General features: G+C 37.9%; 1 non-coding gene across 1 annotated transcript; it reads right to left on the reverse strand.

Annotated features, from left to right (window-relative positions):
• Nucleotides 1-4672: 4672 nt before the first annotated feature.
• Nucleotides 4673-4746, reverse strand: TRNAT-CGU (transfer RNA threonine (anticodon CGU)). The gene has a single exon. It is a non-coding gene; the product is annotated as a tRNA-Thr (tRNA).
• Between the last annotated feature and the right edge of the window lie 1618 nt (nucleotides 4747-6364).

The raw sequence follows: 6364 nt of genomic DNA on the forward strand, positions 1-6364 counted from the left end.
ATAGACGCCAAAATTTTAGTGCTGATTCTTGTTCAACGTACGTGCTGCCAAGCAAATCTTTCGCTCACTGTTATTGCCAAGGTCTCTCAGGCCCTGGAGCTGTAACTCCTTTTCTGGAAAGTGGGAGGGGTAAGAAAGGAGGTTAGGCAGAAAAAAGGATTGGTTTGTTTCCACCTCTGCCCTTCGTTTTTTCAACATCTCTTTGATCTTTTCACAGTGCTCAATATTTTATTCTCATTCCTTCTATTTTACAAGTGATCATATATATATATATATATATATATATACACTATATACGTATATACACGTGTATATATGTATGTATATACACGTGTATATATACATATATATATATATATTATTTTTTTTTTTTTTGAGATGGAGTCTAGCTCCGTCACCCAGGCTGGAGTGCAGTGGCGCAATCTCGGCTCACCGCAAATTCCGCCTCCCAGGTTCACGCCATTCTCCTGCCTCAGCCTCCCGAGTAGCTAGCACTACACCACGCCCGGCTAATTTTCTTGTATTTTTAATAGAGACAGGGTTTCACCGTGTTAGCCAGGATGGTCTCGATCTCCTGACCTCGTGATCCACCCGCCTCGGCCTCCCAAAATACTGGGATTACAGGCGTGAAACACCGCGCCAGGCCACAAGTGATCATATTTAAAGTCAACTGTTGAATAGAAAGTACATTACTGGGCTGGGCCCGGTGGCTGGGAGGGGAAGGAAATATTTTTCTTCCTATAGCAGAAAGATAACTTGTAAATGTAGAATAAATGATGGATTTACAAAATCATCATTTGGCAACCATCATACTTCTAACTGATTCAGGCCAGGATCATCAATGGGTGCTAAATTAAGTTGATAAAAGTTGAATGATAACAGGATATTTACATAGTCTCAAAGTCAGGATACTTATTAATGACAATGGAGAAACCTGGCAAACACTGTCATAACCAGGCGACCAAAATTAATACCACTGGTAATGGGACAACTGCCATTAAATATCTCCTGATAAAATGCACTGAAAAGGGCACAATGTCAGTTCTCTGGTATTCCTACCCAAAACACATAACCTGAATTCAATCATGAGAAAATAGCAGACTAACCCAAATAGAGGAATATTTGATAAAATAACTGGCCTGTACTATTTTAAAAATACCAATGTTATAAAAGAAAAAGAAAGGCTACAGAACATGACAATTCAACATATGCTCAAAGATTTTCTTTTGCTAAAAAGGACATTTTAGGGACAATTAGCACAGTCTGAATAAGGCCCGTATATTGGACAATAGTATTGTATCAATGTTAATTTCTGATTTTGATCATTGTACTGTGGTTATGTAAGAGTGTGTTTTTCTGTTAGGAAACATACATTGAAGTATTTAGGGGTAAAGGATCATTATATCTACGACTTATTCTTTTTTATTTGTATTTATTATTATTTTTTTTGAGACAGAGTGTCACTCTGTCGCCCAGGCTGGAGTGCAGTGGCGCTATCTTGGCTCACTGTAAACTCTGCCTCCCGAGTTCAAGCGATTCTTCTGCTTCAGCCTCCTGAGTAGCTGGGACTACAGGCATGCGCCACCACGCCCAACTAATTTTTGTATTTTAGTAGAGATGGGGTTGCTCCATATTGACCAGGCAGGTCTCAAACTCCTGACCTTGTGATCCACCCACCTTGGCCTCCCAAAGTGCTGTGCTGGGATTACAGGCATGAGCCACCACTCTGGCAACTTATTTTTAAATGGCAAATGGTTTAGTATGTGTGCGTGTGTGTGTGTGTGTGTGTGTGTATACATATATATAGGAACTTTAATCTCATATGTATATTTCATATGTATAAAATATATATGTATACATATATACATATGAGATGTGAGATAAAAGTATATCTCACATGTATATGAGATAAAAGCATATCTCATATGTATATGAGTAAAAGTATATCTCATATATATAAAATATATATGTATACATATATATACACATATGAGATATACATATGAGATAAGGTCCATATTTGGGAAGATTGAGTGAAGGATGCAACTTTTCTGTAAAAATGAAATTATTTTAAAATTAAAAATTAAAAAGAAAAGAATGAGATAGACCTCAGGCTAGTCAAGTTGCTTACCAAAGGTCCACATTTGGTAGTGAAAGATCCAGGACATGCATACAGACTTTGTCACTGACAACTCCATGCTCCTTTCACTCCTGTGCACAGTCAGTCACTTTATTGCCAGCCTCTTCTCTGCATTTATATGTGAACAGATTTTTCTCTGGTGTGACTTGATCCATTGAATGAGCATTGCTTTCACTAGAGGGAGGAAAGCATCTTTGGATTGAGTTGAGAGCCACTTCACTTTTCAATCTGTGCTCCAGTACATAAACTTAGAAGTTGTTTGCTAAGTTTGCACAGAGACTGACTCAGCTCTTTGCTGAGTGTGAGGGGACTGCAAAGCTCTTTTAAGGCTCCTTAGATAATTCATCTTGGGGATCAAAAGACCTTAGAGGACTTGACTCCAACATCTCTTATTTTGGCAGCTAGGAACTTTATATAAGAAACAGAATAGAAAGCTAAACTTTCCAGAGAACTCCCAGTAAGCACAACCAAATTCTCATTAAAACATTAGTGAATTCATCACCATTAAGTAAAGAGAAAGAGGATAGGATTATTCCTTATCAATCAAATATTAAACAAAGGCATTGATGTACTTGTCTGCTGAAGTTTTACTCTTAAAACATCTGGAAAAGGAGTCATTTGTGAGCAATAACTCCCCTGAGGTTGCAGATACAGGCTTTATCTCAATTTGGGGGGTTTTCCCCCTAGAACTTGATGCCAATTCCTTTTAATTATTTCTTACATTTATACTTTCTCTACTTCTGATTATGTTACTGGTCATCTGCTTTTCTAGTTAATTTTAAATTTATTTTCCAAAAGGAACACAATAAATAGGAGAATACATCTCAAACCTTATATTTTTTTCTTCACTCATAATTTTTGAAATGTGTTTATGTTCAATTACACATGGATTTTAGTTGCTCTTAATATAAAATTAAAACTCCTTGGCATGGCCTCTAAAATTCTGACACAGTTTGGTCCTATCCTTCTGCATCCCATCTCTCAGGCTGCTTGCCCATGGCCTTCCCACTGTACTCATACCAGCTTTTTTCCAGTCCAATGCACTTTGTCCAACTTCCTCTGCCTGGGTTTTCCTATGCTCTGTCTCCCTCTCCTACACTGTCCTCTTTCTTTGCAACTGAAGACTCTCCTCTTATCTCCCTGATGAAACCAAATCCCACCAGTGTGTTCTAAATCACAGTCATTCTTTTTTTGCAGCACTTATCATAGCCACAATGTTATGTTTGTCATTATATAAATAACTTCTATCCATTCACCCACCCCCAACTAAGCTCTTATCTCCTTTGGGATAGAGACCAGGCCTGTTCAGCTTACCTTTCCACACCTTGGTGTGAGTAGGCATAGAATTAATAATTTTGGGAATGAATGAGGGGATGATTAGAGTTCTGTAATTATCACGTAAAACAGATGAAGGCATATCTTCCACTGCTTGAAGTTAGCTTTAAGAGGTGTTTGTGGACCACATAGAATTCTTTTCAGAATTCACTTCAGTGATCTCACATCCAGAAATATAACTGTTTGAAACTGGCATGCTGGTTCAGAGTCACAACACCCCTGTTGGGACATCTGCTTCTAATAACCCACTTTAAATCAACCAAGGGAAGGGAGTGATAGTACTATAAAAATCAATGTCAAGAAATAAAATATGACCCCTGTCCCTAAAACAGCTTATTTTTCTGAACATTCATTTGTGATTTACTGTTTATTGATTTATGAAAGTCATGAATTTTTTTCAGTGGCACATGGACACCCAAGAACTTCAGGAGGTCAGAGAAAATCTCAAAAGAATATGCAAAATTTGTCCATAAGTCTGTGTGTCTGTGTGTTTATAGACAAAAGTTTTTTTAGATAATGTAATGAGTTCATGTGCCATACAATTTTAAGAACCATTATTCTAAATCACACTGGATACTGTTCGTTTTTATAAATAATATTTTTTGTTACTTAAGACTTTGACTTAAATAACTTTGACTTAAGTAACTGAGAAATATTGGATTTAAATATTAGCTTGATTATTTATCAGCTGTAAGATTTGGGCAAGTTTATTTCCTTCTGATACTTCATTTTTTATCTGTAAAATTGGCATAATAATGTTTACTTCAGTGAATATTCTAGGAATTAAAAGCATGTGAGAAAATACACAAAGTGCAACTTAGTAAATGTTCCTTAAATTGCAACCATTTTTCATCCATGTGGACTTTAAGTAAGGTTACCACGGAGTTTGAGAAACCAGAAGAATATATTTTTAATGTTTTGAATTAAAAGTTTTACAATTTTATTTTAGAGATTTTTTATCCGTGACTGAACTTGAACCCCTGAGTTTGGTGAAATTCCAATATAACTGTCTGAGAGATCATCAGAAACTAATAGTCTTTGAGGATGCAGGTGTAATGAAGAGAGATTGGAGAGATTAAAGCTCTATGCAGTGGATTTGATATTGTGATTAAGGATTATAGACTAAGAATTGTGATAAATTTACAAAAACAGACGGCCTTTATTAAAAGGGGAAAGAAAAGAAACAGGCGCACCCTAAGGCCCCGCTGGGATTCGAACCCAGGATCTCCTGTTTACGAGACAGGCGCTTTAGCCAACTAAGCCACAGAGCCAGCTGTGCAGACCCCGTGGCTTGTTTTATGACCGAATTGCACTTAATTAGGTGACAAATTCTGTTGCCCTCAAGAGTTACTATGTTTTCGAATACATCAACTTTGCAGTAAAGGCAGACTCCTGAAAGGAACTTCTAGAAATTAGACTCCCTTCGAGTCCAACAAAACACACCCACACTCACACAATTACTTAGAAAATGTGCTTAGAACAATGTCAGCGCGTCCCAGAGGGCAAATAAAACCGTGAAATCGGAGAGTGGAGATGAACCGTGTTCCCAGCGGAGGAAGAGGCATCGGTCTCTAGACGTGGAGAGAGCAGTTTTTACATTCCATGGCATTGTGGTGATTTCGAATCATCAAGTGATTGGATTCTAAAAGTGGAGTGAAAAGCTTTTCTAGCAAAACAGATCATTCAGAATTTTCATCACATTAATGGCTTTTCTGGCCAATTAGAAGATAGCACACGGATGCGCTGAAAAACAAAAACTGTTAACGCGTTCAGACTCTCCAAACAGCTGCCAGATGACTGCTTTAGAGAAAGAAGGCGACAGCTGGGCGGCGACCTGGTCGGACCTCACTTAACCGTTTTATATTTTAAATCCAAAGAGCCTTTGCCTGCTCGAGACTTGTGTTCCCGCGGCTCCTGAGAGGGGGCACAGATGGAAACCAGAAGGGGAGGCGCCACCGGACAGGGTCTTTCCTAATTCTGCCTTCCTCATTTTGGTTCTTCGAACTTCAATTAGATGTTTCCTAATATCTTCCTTATGGATCCTCACCTTGTAGAAGCTAAACAAACATTAATTGATTGAAAAATCCCCAAATTAAGATCCATTCTGAAACCGTTAAAGATTGTATCCTAGTTTTCTGCCTTTGCTTAGTACTGAGGCTGGTGCCAAAGTGAGGGAGTGAGTTCACCAAATAAAGCAAGTGTCTCTGCACATTACCCAGCTTCCCCGCCATGTTAAAAAGACATCAGGGAGGACTACAAAATTCCCTGTTTAACCCGGCAAAGGCTGGAAGGGGCTCTGGGCTTGATAATGCCCTTGAATCCTAAAGTCTTTCTTAATTCCTCTCTTGAGCCAAAAGTTGGAGCATTGCCATTTCCTATCCCGTTCAGAATGTTTTTGTAGTGAATATAAACTTATTTTCCTGTTAACCAAGATAGTCACGTTTTAATTTAATATACATTAACAAAATGTTATGATTAGGGCTGTACTAACAGTTACTGTATTAAGGGTTACTGTATATTTACTGAGTTTGGGAAGCAACATCCCCCAAAATCATAAGGACCAGGAATCATAGCCTTTCTGAATTTGAATCAGCTGAATTGTTTATGATCAGGATTGTACTAACTTCAGTCACTAAAATACAATTAGGATGGCGTCATGTCCAGGGAAATATTGTTCAAGTTTTTTCCAACAAGAACGATGTGTTGAATACCTACTATGTGTCAGGTATTGAAATAACTTCTGTAGACACAACTAGGCACAAGATAGCAGATGATAAAAATCAAACAAGAAACAGTATCACAATAAAAGAAGTACAATGTGATAGTTGAGTGCCTAGCAGGGCCCAGTAATCTAGTTCAAAGCATAATACTTTGTTTTAGGTATATTTC

The sequence above is a fragment of the Hylobates moloch genome, unplaced genomic scaffold (genome assembly GCF_009828535.3).
Source record: "Hylobates moloch isolate HMO894 unplaced genomic scaffold, HMol_V3 SCAFFOLD_20, whole genome shotgun sequence".
NCBI classification, from domain to species: Eukaryota; Metazoa; Chordata; class Mammalia; order Primates; family Hylobatidae; genus Hylobates; species Hylobates moloch.